The sequence below is a fragment of the Symphalangus syndactylus genome, chromosome 2, assembly GCF_028878055.3.
Source record: "Symphalangus syndactylus isolate Jambi chromosome 2, NHGRI_mSymSyn1-v2.1_pri, whole genome shotgun sequence".
In the NCBI taxonomy this organism is placed as follows: Eukaryota; Metazoa; Chordata; class Mammalia; order Primates; family Hylobatidae; genus Symphalangus; species Symphalangus syndactylus.
In genome coordinates this window covers 68768219-68791845 of record NC_072424.2, presented here as the reverse complement: position 1 = coordinate 68791845, position 23627 = coordinate 68768219, and positions in this window count along the sequence as shown.

Genomic DNA, 23627 nt, shown 5'->3' with positions numbered 1-23627 from the left:
TCTCAAGTTAGTGCATTAGAAGATAGCTACAATGGTATCATATGTGGACAACTAGTTGGGAGGAACTTAATATAGATATAATTAATATATATATAATTAAATAAACATCCAAGTTTATTTAAACAGAATAAAACAATAAGAACAGACTAAAACAATAACAGCATTAGGTAAAGTATTTCCCAAAGGGCTTTAGTTAATAGCCTGTAAGATTCAGTACATCAATATCAAAGGAAATATATACCTTACTCATACTTAATATTTTGCTTGGAAGTCAAAAGAAATGTTTTGAGTATTTGTTTATTATTACCAGCTGTTCTGTCTATACCCTCAAGAGATACATTATAATAGGAACTGAGAACAATGACTATGGTGATTCTAATATTAATTGATGACTCTCTTAATATTCCATTATACAGATAAATTCCTCTAAACATCACATTTTAGCCTCTTCTAAGGTTTGTACACACCTATATCATTTATGAACCCATATCTAACAGACCTCAGGTTACTGTGGACTAGATTGGGGAAAGTACTTGGATGCAGTTTACTTTTCCATCTCATTCACAGATCCAGCATCAAGCAGATTAAATGTCAATCTCTGTCCCTGCGTGCCCCAAAGGCAGGTTTTGTTCTGAGGTCTTCAGCCTCCTTCATCCTAGCTGCTCCTGGGTTATCAACAGCTAGTGTTCAGTACATGTGATGGAGACAGCTAACCATGCTAAAAATGCTTATGGCAATCTTCTGCCTTATGCTTGCTGGCTGACCTGTTATCTTTGTGCTTCTTCATGCCTTAGCTGCAGTTGTGACAAAACCCCCTGCCAACTTGCTTAGCTGGAGTCCTGTCAGGGCCTCCACTGCCCTTCCCGCCCCAATTCCACTCTTGCCTGAGGGTTACAAGTTTTTAATCAAAGCCTTAATGCCAGGATTCTTAAGAAGGGGCAGGGAGCTTATCAGAATCACCTGGGGAGATTTTCCTAATTATAGCCCCCCACACACCTCATCTTTTCCTTACAGAGGGAGTGTTCCATAACCCTCAGGTACGTTGAGGAGGGAAAAAAGAAGTTGAAACCCATTGGCTTCAAGCAATGAGAGTAGTGAGGTTAATCTTCTTTTGATTCAGATGGAAAATACCTCAAAAGAGGGAAATGAAACCTTGTCTCCTAAGGATGAAACTATAATAAAACCTTAATTAATTTGGACCCCATTAATTCAAAACGTGTGATAATTAGAAAAATGGTTAGGTTAAAGTTTACCTTTCCTCTAGCTAGGGGAAAAGTGGCTGAAGATTACCTCCCTGTACCTAGGAAAAGTGAATTTGCTAAGCAAATTAATATTTCCAAAGAGAAAAATGTTTAACTGATTGAGCAAGTAAGTAGTTTTCAGGCAATTTAGGTAGGTTCAGCAGACAAACAAATGCTATTGTAATTATAAATGATCCCTTTCTAATAATCAGAATAGGCTTGCCCAAGGTTCTTTCCTAGGCAGCATTCTAGAAATAAAGTTATCCATTGGAGGTAAGGAAATTAAATTAATTTTTGAACTCTACAATTCTGACTGATGTTTTCTTCATTTAGAACAAACTGCTATGGTTTTACTGAATCCTACGTACTGATAAACTCAGAAAGCAACCCAAGTATCCCTGGCCCCTTGTTTCAGCCATCAAATGGTGTGCAAGTAGTATATGTTCAAGTTCTTATTTCAGCAAACAGAGATAGTCAACACTTGGGAACGAGTAGGAAATCAGTGGCAGGGGTGAGGGGAGGAAGGCTTCACAATATATACATATAACTGGTTGAAAAATAAACACATGTGTTTTCTGGAATTTCTTTTTCCGTCCCATAGGTTATAAAATGGTTTTACTTGGGGTGAGAGGGGAATCAGAAGCTGTGTGATCAAAACATCTTGAAAAACAGAAATGATGGTTTAGACACAGTTAAGTGGGTTGCTTTATGCAGGACTTCTAAGAGCCTTTCCTAAGCAAGTGGGCAATGTCTATTTCTGAGAGAGTGGTATGATATTTCCCAAAGTTATTTTCAAAGGGAATCCTGTCTTCACTAAGCATCCTGGGAACATTATTCCCAATACTACAAGGTCACTCTGGGAAACACTAAACCAGTTGTGTAGCAATTTATAAATAGCCTCAGAATTCCAATAGTTAACTAAAGATTTTCAGTTACTATTTCTGTTGCCTAATTACTTCAACACAGTTAACAGAAATAAGAACAGAAAGTTATACCCCATATTATTATATTTATCCACCCTATTCCATTTGAGTTTCTTACAATTGCTGGCTGTACCCTGAGGCTCTATGAACTGAAGTTCCTGTGGTTTGATTTAAAATATTTTAATTAAGTGAAGCTTTCTACCCCCAGGCTTTCTAAAGCAATTTTCAAAACCTCAGAAACAAACAAATAAACATCATACCAATGGTGTTACCACTGACAAACCACAACCATTTCTAGGCAGGCATTTCTTGCTTTGTTTTACTAAGCATAGAAGTATTTTATTCCAAATGACAACAATAAATCATAAAGTTAGGCAAAGCAGTACCAAAGTTATATGCCTTAGGCATCATGGGAAATACAAAGCTCACCACAAAAAACCTTCTGAAGCTGGAGAAATCATTTTATATAGGGTGTATTGTGACTATCTAATTTAGGACTAGGGTTATCAAAGTTTTTCTGATGAAGATTTCTTTTCTGATTTCCCATAAAAGTGTTATGTTTTCATTTTAGGAATATACATGTGCATTTTCTTTCGGTTTTTGGAGGGAATCAACAAGGGTTTCAGGGCATACATAGTAATGTTTCTCAACTGTGGTCCCAGTACCAGAAACTTTAGCATCCAGGGAAACTTAGAAACGCAAATTCTCAGACCCCAAGTCAGACCTACTGAAAGGGAAACTTTGGAGATGGAGCCTAACAGTTGGTTTTAACAAGTTCCTCCAGGTGATTCTGATGTTCACTAACGATTGAGAACCACTCAGAGCAGAAGCTTTGATGTCATAAAGACTTGGATTTGAAGTCACTTACTGGTTCTAATCCTTAGTTTTCTTACTTATAAAATGACTTTCAAAAACAGTAACATCACCTGCCTCAAAGGGTTGCTTTCAAGAAGGGAAAAATGAGATAGACTCTACAATGACTGGCAGCAGCCAGCTTGAAGACAGAACAATTAAGTCATTTATCAGCCCACTATTTAGGGTGGAAGGGAAGCCTTCATTTAGGGAGAAAACTAAGCTTTCGTGTTTTTCCTGCAATATCATTCTTGAACAGCCAGCTCAGGGACCCCTGGTATGCTGTGAATCCTTTCAGTTATGCCCCCAAATTTTGTTCAGTGTATGAAATTGGTCCTTGCTACTCAAGTGCATATACTTTTATTACCACGGATGTCAGAAAGAATTTTTTGCTGAGTGGGCCATGTGATTTAGTAAGAGCAAAACTATAGCTTGCTGTGAGTAAGGTAAAAGACAGTGCACCTTTGCCCAAGAACGATTTCATATTGACTGGCCAGGCAAGAACTTGGCCTCTGGAGCACTGCAGGGGTGCTCTCAGGGCAGTGAAGAGGGGACGGTGACAGGTGGGAGTGGGGGTCCAAGAGGCCAGCATCAGGATGAGCACTCACAAGGGCCAGGGGCAGTGACCTCTCCATCTCACCCCTCTGAAGGGGTCCACTCTTCTTCCTCATTTTATAGATGCAGAATCTGATGATGAGAGTCATTAAGTAAGGGGCCTAGTGTCACTAAGCCAGTACCCAGACCTCCATCTGTCCACCTTTCAGGGCAGGCCCGTCTAGCTCCCAATCCCTGGGGTGCTATTATGGACACAGTGCCATTATAGTCACACGGTAGTGGTGAGTGTGTTGAAATTATTGCTGAATTGCTTAGTTTTGTTTTGAGCTTTTCAATTCCTTCAAGTACACCACTAAAATTTCTAATATCCCAAAGTGTGCCAAGAACACAGAAAGGATGATAAGCACTGTGCTAGGTTTTAATGATAAGTTTCTACTCAGTTATTCTGCCCCGGTGCCTTGCCTTTGGAAACCACATTGCAAAGCTTCAGCCTCCTTTGATCCTGACTCCCACTAAAATGAGTTTCTCTAGAGCGGGTTTAAAAATTATTATTTGTATTCTACCTTGAATGCTTACGGTGACCCATAGTCTCATTTCCCATCTTCCCCTTTGGAATTCGCCCTGTGGCCTCTGTTTCCTGCTTCCCCAGTCTGAATTCTTAATTGGCCTTATCTCCCCCTCATCACCTCTGGCCCTGCTGGTAACCGGTCCCTAGAGAAGAGCTGGCAATTGTAACAGAACAGGGAGTGCTTTCCTCCCATTCGCTGGAATGATCTGGGGACTGGGTTCTGCACGCCAGAAATCAATTGAACCCATACAGCTTAGCACTTTGGCAGCTTTTCGACCCCCACCTGCTTTTCCAATATCATCTTATCCGTTCCCTTCTGATCCAATCCATTACATGAAACTGAAGTATACTTCATTTATTAGCTGCTCTTTTAAAATTCTGTTAAGACTTAGGGAACGGAAAAAGGCAGAAAGATAAACGCTCGAAAATGGAAATTTTGGTCATTTCAGGAAAGGGGTATTGAAGTCTCCGTACTTGAGGGGTTTCATTATATACTTCAAAGTAAAATTAACGCTATTGCTGAGTTTTATTCATTCCTTTTGAAATACATATCCACGCTGGCAGCATCCCGTCTCTCACTCTTAGTAAACTCGCATTTAAGACTGATTGATCCTCTTATCTTTCACTAAGACTTCTTGGCCTTTGAAGAGCATTTCCTGTGTCATTAAGATTTTCATTTCCAGTTCTTGAAACAGACAACAAACACCACTTTCCTAGTTTTATGGGACAGTTGGGCCCTTGTCATTAGCACACACTTCAGGTTTCTGAACTGACATTTTGTTCAAGAGGGTAACAGAAGAGCTAATTATGCTGCATCTCTGCTGTAGAGCTTTTGGCCTTGTAGAGGTATTCAGAACTTCGCAACTTGGGTTGGGTGGTTCTCAGGCCAAGGCAATCCCTATAGTTCGATGACACAATTAGAACGGCCAAGGCCTCCAGGATGTTTATCAAAATAACCCTCAGAATTTATCTCCAGAAACAATAAAAATAGAGATAAAGACAAGGTGAAGTGGGTGGGGTTTTTTTTTCAAGTATTTCCTCATCAACTTAAAGTAGAAGACAGCAAATTACATTCGCAGCTGAAGTGTTTTTTCTCTATTGCACGTACTTATTTGGTTTCAAAAACCAGTCATAGCACACACATTGTCAATTTTTGGAACTTTGGGGAAACAGAATGAGAGCACCTTGTTTTAGGAAATTATCTGTCTTAATTTTGAATCCACCTTAGTCGTCATCACTGGGGATTTGGAGAATGCTAAGCCCCTCTGATTTCTGACCCAGAAGACAAAGAGGGGTTTTTTATGCTGTGGTTAATGTCATAACCTACATGTTGAAAAGCACTTCTTCTACAAAGTTAATCAGAAAATCCTAGTTCCTCTAGTGAAGCGTTAGCTGAAGGCCTCAAACATGTGGCGATTAGGCACCAGCTGCATTTCTCATGTGCCCTCCTGCTGAACTTCCACTCATGTCTTAAAAAGAAGCCTCCAGCATCTTAATCCTAACTTCATGTCACTATTTGAAAGGTTACGATAGTTCAGACTTTCTTCATAATCTTCCAACACAAAGTGAGTATTTTCTACTTAAGCTGGAGATAGGAAAAGAACAAAGCTCTCTTCTCTGTCCATGGCTCAGGCTAATCAAGGTTTCAATCACCTTCCAGCAACTTCCTGAATGAAAACCAGCCAGGTCTCTCATTTCTTTATCTATCATGGCCTCGAGATAGCACAAACTAAAGTGCCATGGATTGTTTTCCTTATGATTTACAGAATCTTTCTTCTTCCTCTCATATTCACAGTATCCTCTCGTTAACTGAACAGCAGCCCCTACAAGTGGGCAGCAGCATTCCTAAAGATTTAAAAAGTCTACGGCCTGAAAAACAAAACCAATAGACATTTTTCATGTTAAATTCATGAGCTAAAAGAAACATACCATGTTCCTCACGATATAATCTTTTTCCTCTTAGAGCTTCTATTCCTAATAGAATTTTTTTTCAATTGTGATTATTATTTTTGTTTTCAGTAAATGTTACCTCATCCCATCAGGGAAAGGTGAAACCCAAGATGTTCAGATGTGAATTTACTGTTGATTCACTTTCATTATGTGTTTAAATTGATATCTGGTAGATATATTTATAGTCTTGACTATTTCTGTTAAGACAGCAGCAATATAACTGGCTTAAAACAGAAAAAGTAGAAAATGGTAATCTGTGATTAAACTCATATTCCATAGCCTTCCAGCCAGCCACAGGCTAAGAGAAAAAGTGGTTTTCAGTTGTAGAGAAAAGAGTCAAGGGACATGGGGCAGGCAGGCCATGGTGGGGGCACTTTGAGGTGTTTTAAAGCTGTGTCGGAATGTAATGATAAGCTCTCTCACAGAAGCAGCAACAGATCTGTGAACAATCCCTTTCTCCGAACTGCTGCAATTTATATCCATTGTCATTTATATCCATGGCCATTTATGGATTCAATTAGATCCGTGGTCATTTATGCTACATGTAGGTGCGGTAATTTCCTTGACCATTTTAAAAAGTGAAGTCTGCTAAGGATTTTTAAGAATTATTTTGAAAACTTATTACAACACCGGGGCTCATTCAGGGGCACAAGCCCCAGGCTTCTATTTCCATAGTTTCTCTTCACTAACCAAGGAGAGTACAATTGGTGTTCACCTATCATCTAAACCGACACATTTTGGTTGGATCCCTGTGAGTTTATACCTATTTAATTATGATTCATATACAATATGCTCTCTCTTCTTAATATCTTCTTTTCTAGCTTTTGACCAAAAAAAATGAGAAAAAAAAAAAGCATCTACATTTTTGGCATATTAAAAATATTTGTTCTCTTTGACAGTTCTTTCACACGGCAAATGGCATTATTTTGAAAGAAAGCTTGATTTCTTTGCCTTATATTTGCTGGGCTTTACAGAATAGGATCCTGTCACAGTTGAGGAAATGTTTTGGGACAATAGTTTTTCATGAGCTCCAGGAAAAAGTTATATAAAATTGTCAATCTCAAAATTTACATGAATATTTTATATTAACATTTTTTCCCATAAGATTTCTCTCTCTGTTCTTTCTTCATTATTAAGCAATTGTCTGTCTTGCAAAAAAGTATTAGCCAGATTTTCATAGTTAGTATTCAGGCATTCTGATTGCAAAACAGTACAGTTAGTACTATTTCGTATGAAACCATTTGGATTTGTATCTGGTAAGATTATTTTTACTCATTTTATTTTTTTAGTCCCTTGTTCACAGTACCCATTTAAAGTCATTTATGGATTAATTAATTGATAAATGAATGCATGCATGCCTTATGGTCCATCAAAATTTTTTTTAGCTTTTTATAGTATATGAACCTTCTGTGCTGTTGCTGTTTCTTTACAAAAAGGCCTTCTCATACTCAGAGGTCTATATACTTAAAGAACTTTCAATAATGTCATCAAAGAAAATGGACACTTTTAATTTAAATTCTAGCTCATTCATTTATCGGCTGTGTGATTTTTGAAGTAAAAAAAGGAATAATAATACCTACATGGTAAGGTTGTTCTCAGAGCCAGAAATAATGTGTTTTAAATGCCTGTCACACAGCAGGCATTCTATATATTGATGCTGGCATTGTTTTAGCACTAGAAAAAAAGTCTTAAGAAACCCTGAGCACCTGCCACACTCACCAACTCCTTCTGAATAAAGCATCCATAAACACTTCCTTAGGCATGATCCTTGGTTTCTGAGACCCCACTGTTTTTCCTAGATGCCTAGATCAAGGGTTAGTATCTGAATCTAAAGCAGTCTGACATGCATTGGCCATCAGCCTGTGGCATCACCTTGTGTGAAAAGAAATTCACACAATAACAAGACTGTAATAAATAAGGACAACCGATCAATCCTATCTGCTCTCCTCTCAGGGAGTTTGAATGTAAGTCACCCACAGATCAGATGTGGAGCAGAGCTGGTGTGAAAGGGTTTGTGGAGACAAAGTGGCATGCAGAAGCCCTCAAAGAGCCAAAACAAGAGGAGGAGTTAGGAATAGTATAGAAGCAGATTCAGTAGAAGAGGCTGAAAGAAGGTGACTTGAGAATGAGGAAGTGATGGACAAACCCACTCCAAGGTGCTGCCACCTAGAGTGGCGACTGCTGTCCCAGAGCATGTCAGATCTCCTAGCTGTTCAGCTGTGAGCAGCCAGTTGCCTGTGCCTCTTTATTTCCCATTATATCTATCCCTTGTAATAAATCACCCCCCACAGGTCTTGCCTCTGTTCCTTGTGACCAACCTGTGCATTACCCACATGGTAATGGGGAGCACAAGGTAGAAGCCAGAGCAGGGGTGGGGGTGCTGACCGATGGTGGGGGACATCTCACTTTGTCAGCTTTTTATTCTTTCCCCTCTTGCTTCCATCTTTCACCTGCACCACTCAATCCACCACAGTGTTGAAAAGGAGCATAAAGGTCACTTATGTTAACTGGTCATGGGGACATTTGTAATTCAACATTCAACATTAATCCTCCTTCCTAACTATACCTAAATTTTCTCCTTTGAAAACTTTCCTCTCCTCCTTTAAGAAGGATGGTGAATCCAACTGCCCTGATCCCCCTCCCATGATGCCAAAAAGGTCTCTATAAAATTCTTCAATTGTTTTATGCCTCTTCTCTTCCTTATAACACTAAGGAGTGAGCACAAGTTTTAAGGTCAGCTAACAGATTCTTTCTCCAGAGATTTTTAACCCTTAAGCGCAGAGACCAAGGTCAGAGGAGCAATTGACACTCTTATTTTCCCATCACTTTGCCCTTCATACTCTCTGTCTGGCCACACCCTCTCCTTATTGCTCCTTACACACATTTTGCAGTTGCTTTTCCTTGTTTCTGCCAAACTCTCCCCACAGGGTTTCTAGTACTTTCCTCAGTATTCTGTTCTGTTACTATATTTCCTTTCAGAACTCTTCTTAGCACTTATCACTTCTTGGAGTATTACATACTTATTTATTAGTTTCGTGTCTATTTCCTCACTAAAATATAAGCTGCACAAGACCAGAGATCTTGTTCATTCCCTGTAGTATCCCCTTGCCCAGATCTTATGAGTACCCAGTAAACATTTATTAAATAAAGTAAGAATTTGTTCTTTCCATTGATGCTGTCTGGCCTGTATTGTGGAGTGGTTTTGCCAACTGACCTTTTGGAGTTGCTGGATTTTTCTTTTTTCCACCACAGGTCTACTACACTCTATTAGCAACTCCAAGCTTTCACAAATCCTTTCAATACATTCCCTTCTTGCATAAGTTGCCTAAGATATTTAATTTTGCTTTTAACAAATGAACCCTAGTTTACAACACTTCCTAATCAATGCTTGAATTACAAAACCCTGAGTTCTCACCTGAATTCCAGGTAGGCAACAAAAGAAATGGGAAACTCATCATCCCACAAGTTTTCATCTTAGAAAATGTTTTTGTTCCATTATAGATCCTACTTCTCCCATCTGGGACAAAGGTAAACCAACTTAATGCCTCTTCCATTGATAAAAGTAAATCAAATTAAAGCAATTGCCTCCAAGACGGTATGAGTTATCGGTATCTTTAAACTGTGGGTACTAACTTGTGTTCCAAAACAAGGAACTTATAAATCTAAAAATAATTTATAGTTTTTTTTATGAACATTGAATGACAAAGGGACAATTTACTTAGGTTAGCTTCCTTGTGGTGCTTCATTCCTACTCCAACTTCTGATATTTTCCCAACATTTTATACCTCTTCCTTTCTCCTTTATTAGAACACCAAAAAGAGAAAGAGAAAGTACACTAAAGAAAAGGGAAACAAAGAAAAGAGAGGTAGTAGAGCAACACAAACACTGTTTAGCAATTTCCATCCACACATCTCTCTTCACATGCTACTTTATCGTAAGTCTGAATGTGCGCTACTGTGATGGTTTGTGTATTGCACCTTATATATAATATATAATATATTACATAATATATAATATATATTTCATATTTATCTATATATTAAAATATATAGATAATATATAACTTGGCTAATTGTGACCTCATTCATCTAACATACATTTATAGAATGAGTAAAATATCTTCATTTCCTAGGAGACTTAAAACTTTGAAATTGTAAAATTAGAACAGATTTAAGCTCTTTGGCTCAGAGAAGCAGGACAGATAAATAGAAAAGTAACCCGATGCCAGGGTAAATAAAATTATGCAGTAAACTAAGAAACAGACAGACAGTTCCAGACATATCTGTGAGAACAGTCTACAACATGAAACAGGACTAGGTTTTGTATCCTAAAACTGAATATACCTGTTCTTTATGTAGTTTGCATTAGGTTTTCCTTACATTTGTAATAAAGAGGTTTTGATTGTACTAAAGAAAACCAGCCCAACAGCATGTAGCTGCTGTGATGATTCACCACCTGGAAAAGTAAAAGAAAACAAAAGGGTCCATATTCCTAACGCCACAGCCATGAGAGAGAACCTTAACATGGCATGAGCAGTAAATCAGCATCAAAACTGAGTCTCCTCTTTCCTTTCAAAACCCTAGCTTCATGTTAGTTTACATACCCCTGGCATCAGTTGCCCTGGGCATCTCTACTTAAATTCTGCTCCACTGCCCTGCTTTCTATCAGACATAAATAATTCCCATTCTCACTACTTCTAATCCTCTTATTTCCTTCAACAAAATTATACTAATCTGAATCCTCCTATTCAAATGTTTCTTAAAACCACTTGTAAGAAATTACAGGTTGAGAATCCCTAATCCTCATAGCCAAAATCCAAGATGTTTCCCAATCTGAAACTTTTTGAGTGCTGACATGACGCTCAAAGCTTCCGATTTTGGATTTCTGGATTAAGAAAGCTGAACCAGTAAGTATAATGTAAATATTCCAAAATCTGAAAAAACATCAGAAATCTGAAATGCTTCTGATCCCAAGCATTTCAGATAAAGGATACTCTACCTATATTAGCTAACCCACTTACTGACATAGTTTTATCATGTTGCTAACAATAAAAATATGAAAAGCAACAATAATGCAGCAAAAGCATTGGCCAAAACTTGAAAGGAAAATTTGTTTTCACAAAAATATGTCTCCATGATATCTATACTCATCTTCTACTCCGATAGCTAGGTCTGGCTTAGAAGTGACAAACTTCTATATGCAAAAACTATCAATTCTAACTCAACCTTTAAACTGCCCCTCAGTTATAATATCAATAACCTTCAATCTATCTCATAACATTAGGCAGTCTTTCTAAAATACAAGTGGAGAATACAAATTCTGGTCCATGAACACAGATATGCATATGTAAAATAAAGGACCCCCATGAATATGGATCCTTTTGTTTTCTTTTACCTTCCCAGGTAGTAAATCCTCACGGCAGCTATATGCTCTTGGGCTGGTTTTCCTCACTACAGTCAAAACCACTTTATTATATTTAGAAACTTCTCAAATCTGCTGAATAAGAATCTTAATATTTTGGAATTTAGAAAAAAGAGGTCAAGGCAAATATTTTTTAAAAAAATCAATAAAAAACAGTTTAGCTGTGGTTTATACGGGACATAAATAAACAAATAAATCTGCCTTGTGCTAAGGCCTTTATAACTATTGTAAGATGCCACAGTGTCTTGCATTCAGCAATCTTCAATCCCAATATTCATATTTAGTACACTGCTATCCTATTAATGTTCACATACAATACAGTGAATTTGTAGAAAGTTCAAGTCAAAAATACTTCCCCCACCCAAACTCAACTCAGTAGCTAAAAAATGGGACTAGAACATTGATTTTTATTCTAATTTACTATTTTAATTTTGGAACCTAAATTGTTTTGGTAGCAAAAGCAACCATATTTCTGATATCCATCAACATTCAAAGCAGGATGCAAGTCAGGAGCTTGTGGTAGTCATCTGTACTACCAGATTAGTAGAGATGCTATCTGAGAATGAAGCCTTCAGGAAAGAAAGCAGCACCTCAGAAGGACAGAAATGGATTCCTGCTTAGATGATCAGGGTAGCTAGACCTAGCTGTGCAACCCACATATTATCCAAACATTAGGCGAACTCACATATTATCTAAACATTTCATGTATATCAGGCAATACATTATATTTTAGCAATATGAGTCCAATCTCTAGCACTGCAATCTGAAGAATTAGGACTAATACAGCAACCTATTTATGAAATATCAAAATGAACAAAGAAATCTAGAAAAGGAATGAATGGTCATTCTCCTACGAAAAACATACCCATTGATATTGGGGACTTGCCAAGCTTTCTTTGTGGAAGTTGCTAGAGATTGGTCATTACCTCATCTAATCACTGTAGTCTGCCCCAACCCCTCTCCTAATAGAACTTCTCTACACCCCTGAGAATTCAGAGTCTGTTTACACAGCCCCAGTGAATGGCCGTTGAGCTGCAGGACCTCTTCCCAGTCACAGCTGACTTTACCAGGAGTGGTCACCATACTCAAACTAGCCAGTCCAGTTCTCTCTCTGTAAAAACTAAAATTATGTAGTCTCTGGTGATTCTTAAACTAAAAGGACACCGCTTGGTGTGGACATTTTATACATGTGCTCATTTTAAAAAATCAGATGAATAAGAAAAAAAACTTGCTGCAGAAATAACAAAGAATTAAGCTAGTATCCAATATGTATCAGAGAGACCCAGAAAAACAGTAACTCCCTTGATCTTAGACTTATTCTCCTTCTATATTCTGGCTATAGGTCTCCTAAGTTCTGGTTACATTGTTTGCCCTTCTAATAATTCAATATATTTTTCCTTGCAGCTTGAGCTGGTTTGAATGGGTTTTGGCTACTTGAAACCACTCTCTCTCTGAAAAACAGATTACCTAGTATATGTAAAATATTTGAGGTATTTTAAATAGAAAGCTAAATCAATTCCGAGTATGAATAAAGGTGATCCCAACTTTCAGATTCAATTTATGCTTTTGGCAACTTCAACTTTAAGAGAAATTCCACAAAGGTAAATCCCCTTGTCTGTGCACTGTGTGTTTGCAGGTAGTTAAGTTCAGGTCCTTAGCTTTAGCTATTTGGACATTAAGGAAAACCATTCAAATGATTCAATACAGGCAGAGAAAAATGCAAAACAGTGATAGGGACTATATTTTTAAAGCATTATCTCAGACAAACCTATGAGTACTTGCCACCAGAGTGATCCTTCTAAAACCCTAAACTGATCGTGCCTTTCCTGCTTCAAATCCTCTTATAGTGCATCATTTATCTTAATAGGAAATGCAAACTTATTGGTTTAGTGCTTACCTACTTCCCCAATCCCACGTCCCACACTCTGTTCCTCACATATACCTTACAAGCACTCCTCAGTCTTTCAACACAGTACCCCAACTCTAGAATAAAATGAACACATTATCTTGGGGTCTAAGGGCATTGCCAAAACTGCTCTTGCAAGAACAAAATTTATATGAAATATTCATGCTTGGTTGCATAAATTTTTACATTCTTTTCAATAATATATTCTAATTTTTTGAGATATATTTCCCAAGAATTGAAAATCCATGAGTTTTAAGATTGTCTAATTTATTAACTATCCCTGATGTCTGTTAGAGTGCCTAGCACAGATTAGGTGGTCAATAAATATTTGTCAAACCAATAAAAAGTAAATTTTTGGGGGGTAAATAAAGTCACATCTGTTCTGTGGCCTTACATACTCCTGCAACACAAGTTTGTCTGACAGCTTGAGAAGCAGTGCTCTAGTTATTCTGAGCTGTATATCTCCTGACTCATTCCTACACAATCTTCAAGATACCACTAACTATCATCTATTGGGAGCCTTCCTTGCCTTCCTGAGGAGCACTTCTCCCGTGCCCTGTAAGCATCTCTAGCATAAAATGTAGTATACTGTACAGTAATGATTTATCTACTTTGCTATCTTCCCTACAAGATTAGAAACTCCCTTAGGTTGTGATCCATGTTTTGTTCCCATCAGTAGCTCCAGCACCTGGCCCATCGAAGGTTTACATGAACGTGGTGTTGAATAAATGAATGACAGAGTCAATGATTCAGATCACCTGGAATAAACACGTGGCTGCCACCATTATACGTTTTTGTTGGTCACCACTAAATGCAGATATCAGCAGTATGAGAAATGGTAAAACCTGGGATATCCCTCTGGCTGACACATCATCTCTTACCTTTCCTTTAGAAAAACTGAGGAGATGATGAAGTTATATAACCAGAACACTTTAGATGCAGACACAATAATTTTTAAACTGTGTTTGTGCCAAGAGATACTACACATTACTATTTCTTCCATGCTTATAGGGCTTATAACAAAGTAGTCATGAACTAACTAAACACTGATGCCCTAAGAACAAAAGTGCAGCCCTCTCCTCTGATCTATTCCTTCAGCTGCTTGGCCTGTTACTCAAAGAGGCTCAGTTGCCACAGCCAGAACCTATACCCAGTTGTGACCTGTCATAAAGGAGTGTCAAACTTTATTCTTAGCACAACTAAGTATTTAAATATGTTGGAAAATTAAGCACTGCTGAATTAATCTGACATCCCAAATATTTATCTTTTGCTTTAGAAACACCAAAGGGAGAAAATCAGTAGTTTATGCAGTATGAGTCACGAGTACATAGAATAAACAGCCAATCTCCAGTGCAGCTTGCACCCTACTCAACAGCAGGAAACCCTTCCAGCATTGCTGTGTCCTTTATAATCTATAACACTTTGGGGAATCTGGAAATTGTTTTGCTGCCAAAGCATATGGGGGGAAGGAGGGGCAACACACCAGCACCTCTTAAAGCAAGCACAAAAGTGCCATTCTCTCATCCAGCAAAACAATGAGATTAGCTCTTTTATCACTAATTTTTTACTCTCCTTGCCTACTTTGTAAACACGGCATGGATGACTTTGCTGCTTATCAGCTGCAAACTGAATCTGCCTTTGTTGAAGCACCGTCAATCAGCAGGCTCTCTGTGCATACACTCAGTGATATACCCAACTGAAAAAAGACAGACTTTCAATTTCCCCGCAATAACAGAAAAAAAAATAAAAATAAAAATAAACTGAATGAAAAACAGAAAAGACTCTTCTGTACAGTGTAATCTAGGGTTCATTTACTCTGCTAGACAGAATGAGATTAAAAACCAATGAAGGTCAAAGCTATTAACATTTGGATCAGAGGGCATTTTGCCTGTTAGGATCTAGTTAGACTGGGCCTTTGTAATTGCCCAGTTTGTTTCCAACATGTCATGTAAACACTAACATTAGCTAAAGCCTGAGTGGCCTCAGGCTCCACATAGGCAGCTTTATCTTTGATTAGCAGCAAAAACACGTAATTCTTTATATACCAATTTGAATGGTCAATGATCCTCTTCATTTTCGCTAGTACCACTTGATTGTGACATTTCCAAATGGACCATGATTTGATTTCCCTTTAGAACCCTTCTGCTGTTCATTTTTTAAAGTATATGATTGACAGCTTCCTTGCATACTAGGCAACTTTGAGGGCCAGCACATTAGACTTAACAAAGAATGCCCTTGATCATCAGGAAAGACTAAGGAAATTTGAGTGCTAGTCTAGAAGATAACCTTTCATGATTAAATTACTGTCAACATACCATGAAACAGCTCCTTCCTCAAGCTCTGGCAGTAACATTTTTCCTTTGCTCTTATGTTTCCTAAAAATGAAAGCTGAACTCTGAGAGCACCTTCTAGACAAAACTTAGCACCGTCTACTCACGTTGTCTATTCCCATTGCAAGCAAATAATGCATGGGAATGGTGTGTGTGACTTTGAATGCATGCCCAAGCCCTTCAAAAAAAGCTGAGCAATATTTACATTTCTATCAACATTGTTACACGTAAAGGAAGCTTTTCCACCTTCCATGTCTCCATTTTCTTCTCTACACACACAAATACCTCTGTCCTCGCGTCTCAAATCCCCTTGAAGTCTTTCCTGACGTCACTAAATATGAGGAGCTTCTGATGTTATGAATGTACATAGCACTTCCAGACTTTATTGTAGATTGATGTGGTTTGCTTTTGTTTCTTGTTTACTCATATAAGAGTCTCACATTATAATTATTTGTTAATTTCCATTTCCCCTACTAAGCTCTGAGCTTAATAAGGGAGGACTATGTCATCTATGTTTTTAATATCAGCATCCAGTCTTGACACTGAGTCATTGAATAAACTAATCTTTAGAAGAGCAGAGACTATTTCAGAGTACTATTCTTTTAGTCCCAATGACACTTTAGTTATTTAAATTAGGCAGGATGGCTATATGTGTTACCTATATTTTTATACTATTCTTAATAAAAAGTTACATTCATATGTTACATACAAATGTTGTATTGTAATTTCCATAGAGTCAGCTTACCTTTTAGATTATTGTTTAAATTAAATGTCATTTGTTGCATTATTCTTACTGCTTGCTTTAGCTAGACAGTTTCATTGCAATGAATTAAATCCCCAGGAAAGCTAGCTTTGAAAATAAGAATTCTCAAAAATCCCAGCCCAGATTGGGAAAAACTATAATAAAGTCAAACGTCTACCTTTTGTTCCTGTCTCCACTTTTGCTTCTCAAAGGATCATTCCATTCTCTCCTTCACTTCTATATGGGACATCACTGCCACCTCAATATTGTGGCTTCAGCCACTGAGTCTACATAATATTGCAGAGCCAGAACCCAGAAAAATATGAATTGCTTTGTCCACATCACAATTCAAACTTCGGGGATGAAAAAACTAGTTGGCCCACTTTGGTTTATGTTTCTACCTCTAGTCCAATCATTTATGGACAAAGTCACAGGACACATACGCCTACACATTCTTTAAGAAGGGAATGGAAGAAAGCACACACAAAAAAGACATCTTCATTACATATATTTCTGAACATTTCTACCACACACTGGAAAATCTGAATTCATTGTTTCATTATTATTAATCCAACCAATATTTATTGAGTACTAACTGTTCAAGTTTCTAAGATAGATTCCCACATACAAAGATGATTTGTAGACTCAGAGCAGGAAAAATACATACTCCAATGTATGGAGTATGCATGGAAAAAGATAATTAAAATATATTGTGATGTGATCAAGGGTACTCTCATCTTTTCAACAAATAATGTTGTTGGAACGTTTGAACATTCATATGCAAAAAACCACAACTTTGACCCAAACCTTACATTTTACACAAAAATTAGTTCCAAATGGATTATAGACCTAAATGCAAAATGTTAGATTGCAAAATGTTTAGAAGAAAACATAGGAGAAAATTTTCATGACTTGGAGCTAGGCAAGGAGGTCTTGTATGTAATACCAAAAGCACAATCCATAAAAGAAAAATTTAATGTATTGAACTTTTGCCCTACCAAAGACACTGCTAAGGGAACAAAAATGCAAGTTAGAAATTAAGAGAAAATATTTGCAAATCACATATCTGATAAATGACTTACATCCATAACATATAAAGAATTCTCAAACTCAATAAAGAACTCTCAAACTCAATAGTAAAAAACAAAGATAATTTAAAAATCTTTTTTTAAATGGTCATAAGACTTACATAGATGCTTCACCAAAGAGAATATATGGCTAATGAATAAACACATGAAAAGATGTTCAACATCACTAACCATTGAAAATTACTTAACATTAAAAAAATTCCTTAATGTAAAGATGAAAAACCACATTAGCATCTCAATTGAGACAAAAACACAAATAAGTAAAATCCAATTCAATACTTCTTCATATTAGAAAATCTTACTAAGCCAGGATTAGAAGGACAATCTGATAAAGATTATCTGTCAAAAGCCTATAGCAAAATCATACTCAATTATCAAATATTAAGAACATTTTCTTTACATGAGAAAGACAAGAATTGCCACTTTCATCATTTCTATTCAACATTGTCTTATGGATCTTAGCCAGCAATGTAAGAAAAAGAAATAAAAAGATATCAAAATTAGAAAGGAGGAAACAAACTGTCACTAGTAACATAATAAAATTGCCTTGCTACCTACTCTTTAAAACATATTTTAAACTTTGTTTCTGATAACCCTAATATCCAGACCACATCTAGGTATGATTCTATTCTCTGAGTTTTGTCCTGGCTTTCCCTCATTTGGTTTTGTGTCCTGATACGCCTGATCAGCATTTATTGAATGTTAGACATTATAAATGCAAAACTGGAGAAACTCTGAATGATATTTTCATCTTCTAGGGAAAGTTCACATTTCTTCCAGTTGGCAGTTAGGGTTGGAGGAGATCACCTTAATCCAAGACAGGAAAGAGCGATTTCAAGACTAGATTTCAGGCTTCCCGAGTTTGTCTTTACTCTTAGAGTATAGCTTACAGAGACTTAAAGCAGGAAGCATTCACTAGGGCCTCTCATAGAATTCATCTACAAAATAATCTAGGCCTATTGTTTTCTTGGGAGAAATTGGTTAAAATGCTAATTTGAATTTCAATGATAATAGGACTATATAAAGCTTTTCTGTCTTATCGGTTTTTAATACATAATTCATATTTTCCCAGAATTTTCCTCTATAGTGTTTTAAAATTTATTGAAAATAATAAAATCATGTGTGTAGTATTATAATATTTTCTTATCTCTGTGGTAGCTGGTTTCCTGTTTCATTCTATAAAAAATTGTGTCTTCTCTTTTTGTAAATGTTGATCAATCTTTCCAGAAATTTGTATACTTTATTAATCTTTCCAAGAACAAATTTTGACATTATTGTTTCACTTTATTGTATCTTTGTTTCCCATTTGTTTCCCTATTTTTATCAATTTTTTCATTCTACTTTATGTTTATTTGGGAATTAACTTTATAACTTCTAATATTAGCAACTTAGTTCATTAACTGTTTTTTTAACATAAGCATTTAAAATTATAAATATCCCTTGAAACACAGTTGTATCTGTATCTAGCAAGTGATGAAGTGTTTTCAATTAACATTCAGCTAAAAGTATTGTTAATGTTCATGTTTTGTTTGGATTATAACTTTTTTAGATGAGTAGTTTACTATTTTTTGTAAGTATAGAGCTGTTTGGGAGTATCTCTTTGTTACCGATTTTTAACTTGATTGCATTTTGATCAGATAATGTAATATACGTGATACCAGTAATTTGAAATGTGTTGACATTCACTTTATTGCGTACTGTATATCTTTTATAAAACATCTGTGTTTGCTTGAGAAAAACACATATAATTGCAGGCTCATTAAATCAATCTTATTGAGTTGTTCAATGTCTTATATCCTCATTAAAACTTTTTTACCAATTGGTTATAGAGAGATCTTTTGGATTTGCATTTCTCTGATGGCCAGTGATGATGAGCATTTTTGCATGTGTTTTTTGGCTGCATAAATGTCTTCTTTTGAGAAGTGTCTGTTCATGTCCTTCACCCACTTTTTGATGGAGTTTTTTTCTTGTAAATTTGTTTGAGTTCATTATAGATTCTGGATATTAGCCCTTTGTCAGATGAGTAGGTTGCAAAAATTTTCTCCCATTTTGTAGGTTGCCTGTTCACTCTGATGGTAGTTTCTTTTGCTGTGCAGAAGCTCTTTAGTTTAATTAGATCCCATTTGTCAATTTTGGCTTTTGTTGCCATTGCTTGTGGTGTTTTAGACATGAAGTCCTTGCCCATGCCTATGTCCTGAATGGTAATGCCTAGGTTTTCTTCTAGGGTTTTTATGGTTTTAGGTCTAACATGTAAGTCTTTAATCCATCTTGAATTAATTTTTGTATAAGGTGTAAGGAAGGGATTCAGTTTCAGCTTTCTACATATGGCTAGCCAGTTTTCCCAGCACCATTTATTAAATAGGGAATCCTTTCCCCATTGCTTGTTTTTGTCAGGTTTGTCAAAGATCAGATAGTTGTTGATATGCGGCGTTATTTCTGAGAGTTCTGTTCTGTTCCATTGATCTATATCTCTGTTGTGGTACCAGTACCATGCTGTTTTGGTTACTGTAGCCTTGTAGTATAGTTTGAAGTCAGGTAGCGTGATGCCTCCAGCTTTGTTCTTTTGGCTTAGGATTGACTTGGCGATGCGGGCTCTTTTTTGGTTCCATATGAACTTTAAAGTAGTTTTTTCCAATTCTATGAAGAAAGTCATTGGTAACTTGATGGGGATGGCATTGAATCTATAAATTACCTTGGGCAGTGTGGCCATTTTCACGATATTGATTCTTCCAACCCATAAGCATGGATTGTTCTTCCATTTGTTTGTATCCTCTTTTATTTCACTGAGCAGTGGTTTGTAGTTCTCCTTGAAGAGGTCCTTCACATCCCTTGTAAGTTGGATTCCTAGGTATTTTATTCTCTTTGAAGCAATTGTGAATGGGAGTTCACTCATGATTTGGCTCTGTTTTTCTGTTATTGGTGTATAAGAATGCTTGTGATTTTTGTACATTGATTTTGTATCCTGAGACTTTGCCGAAGTTGCTTATCAGCTAAGGAGATTTTGGGCTGAGACAATGGGGTTTTCTAGATATACAATCATGTCATCTGCAAACAGGGACAATTTGACTTCCTCTTTTCCTAATTGAATACCCTTTATTTCCTTCTCCTTCCTAATTGCCCTGGCCAGAACTTCCAACACTATGTTGAATAGGAGTGGTGAGAGAGGGCATCCCTGCCTTGTGCCAGTTTTCAAAGGGAATGCTTCCAGTTTTTGCCCATTCAGTATGATATCGGCTGTGGGTTTGTCATAGATAGCTCTTATTATTTTGAGATACCTCCCATCAATACCTAATTTATTGAGAGTTTTTAGCATGAAGGGTTGTTGAATTTTGTCAAAGGCCTTTTCTGCATCTATCGAGATAATCATGTGGTTTTTGTCTTTGGTTCTGTTTATATGCTGGATTACATTTATTGATTTGCATATGTTGAACCAGCCTTGCATCCCAGGGATGAAGCCCACTTGATCATGGTGTATAAGCTTTTTGATGTGCTGCTGGATTCGGTTTGTCAGTATTTTATTGAGGATTTTTGTATCAATGTTCATCAAGGATATTGGTCTGAAATTCTCTTTTTTGGTTGTGTCTCTGCCAGGCTTTGGTATCAGGATGATGCTGGCCTCATAAAATGAGTTAGGGGGGATTATCTCTTTTTCTATTGATTGGAATGGTTTTGGAAGGAATGGTACCAGCTCCTCCTTGTACCTCTGGTAGAATTCGGCTATGAATCCATCTGGTCCTGGACTTTTTTTGGTTGGTAAGCTATTGATTATTGCCTCAATTTCAGAGCCTGTTATTGGTCTATTCAGAGATTCATCTTCTTGCTGGTTTAGTCTTTGGAAGATGTATGTGTCGAGGAATTTATCCATTTCTTCTAGATTTTCTAGTTTATTTGCATAGAGGTGTTTATAGTATTCTCTGATGGTAGTTTGTATTTCTGTGGGATCGGTGATGATATCCCCTTTATCATTTTTTATTGCGTCTATTTGATTCTTCTCTCTTTTCTTATTAGTCTTGCTAGCAGTCTATCAATTTTGTTGATCTTTTCAAAAAACCAGCCCCTGGATTCATTAACTTTTTGAAGGGTTTTTTGTGCCTCTATTTCCTTCAGTTCTGCTCTGGTCTTAGTTATTTCTTGCCTTCTGCTATCGCTATTCAGAGATTCAACTTCCTGGTTTAGTCTTGGGAGATCTTTTGGAAAGAGCTGATTTGACAAAATTTGCTTTATGTATTTAGAGGTTCTTTTATTACGTGCATGTAAATTTAAAGTTTTCATATCCCTCTGGTAAACTGAACCATTTATTGTTGTGTGGTCCTGTTTATTGCTGTATATGGTTTTGGTCTTTATGTCTAACTTTTCTAATTGTAGTTTAGATAACTCAGTCCTTATTTTGTTAATATGTACTTGGTTTATATTGTTTCTTTTATCTTCAGCTTTTCTGTAACCTTAGATTTTAGTAGCATCTTTCATAAAGAGTATATAGTTTGATTTTTTAATATATACTGCTTGACAGTCTCATTTATTGGTGAGCTTAACCCAATACATTTATATATCTGGATTTCTATCATATAGTGTTTTTTCTTCGTTTATCATGCTTTTGTACTGCTTCTTTCTTCTTTGGGATTGTCTGCTTTTAAACTTTTTCTTATTCTGTTTTTTCTCTTTGCTAATTTGAAATTTATACTTACCATTTCTATTCTTTCATTTTACCATGATATTTAGAATAACAAAATCTATAGTTAATATATATCTCTACCTTTCTTCCAAAAATTACTAGGATTTTAGAGTGTTCTAACTTGTGTGAAACCCCACACCTAGATTACATGCTACTTTGTCTAATTCTTTATACGCCCCTTGTTAGTGGTATTATTTGATTTTTATTATTTATTATTGCTGTTTTAGCAAACTCTGTTTTCTAGGTTATTCATAGTTATCTCTCAGCATTTTATACATTTTATGTTATTATAGATCCCCTTTTGCTATTAAATGTTTGCTTTAATTTACTATTGCTTTATAGGGAATGTCTCTTTTCTCTCCATTTGTGTTTAATGTCGCCTCTTTGCCTTTGCTATTCTACATTTACACTATGGTCTCTGGGTGTGTATTTCTTTTTGTTTATCCCACTTCTTACATTGATGGATTTATACCTATTAGACATTATCTCTTCAAATATTTACTTGTTTCTATTCTATTTCCTTTTTTGGCAACTCATTTCTGGGTCTTTTATTGAAAAATCATCCTTTATATTTTAAAAATATTTCATAAATAATTTTTATTATATGTATCTTTTCAAATATTAGTCTTTTTGAAACAAAATTTATATTTTGCTATTGAATCTGTTCTTAGCAGATTATATTCTTATATATTTGACTGTTTTTAATTGTAAGTTTACATTTGGCTAAATTTAATGTAGGTGATTCCTAAAAGGCCTGAACTAGGAATATTTTTCGTCGAGGAAGATTCACATTTGCTTCTTCTTGGTAGGTTGGGATACTACCACACTGCAGCCATGCTATTAAATTTCCCCAAGTATAGATTCTCTTGTCTTTAAGGTAGCATAAATTCAAAGCCCCAACTTGCATTCTTCGAATGTTTCTTGATCAAGTCCCTTCACAGATTTGCAAACACTGTATTGCCCACCCTTTCATAGACCTATAGGTCCTTCATGTGTCCTAGCCTTCTATATGTGTCTCAAGTGGTCTCAACAACCCCTACCCATTTGTCTGGGCCCAAGACTTAGTCTCTTCTCATTCTAGGTGACTATTAATTTTTGAAATGCTGGTTTCTTAGTATTGGCTTTTGCCCCGTAAGACAGCAACATCTTCTGCATCAGTGTTAATCTGTATAGTTTTAGCTTTTCTTCAATATTTCCAGTGTTCACAGATGTTAACTCTCTTGTAAGCTTAGCAATACATCTTAAATTATATTTGTTGTCATTTAGTCAATATCTGAGTGTTTTATGTTAATGCAAGTCTTTATAGAATGTCTTGTCTGCCATACTGCCAGAAGCAGTTATTTGTTATTACTAGTTTTTAAAATGTATTGTCACCTAAA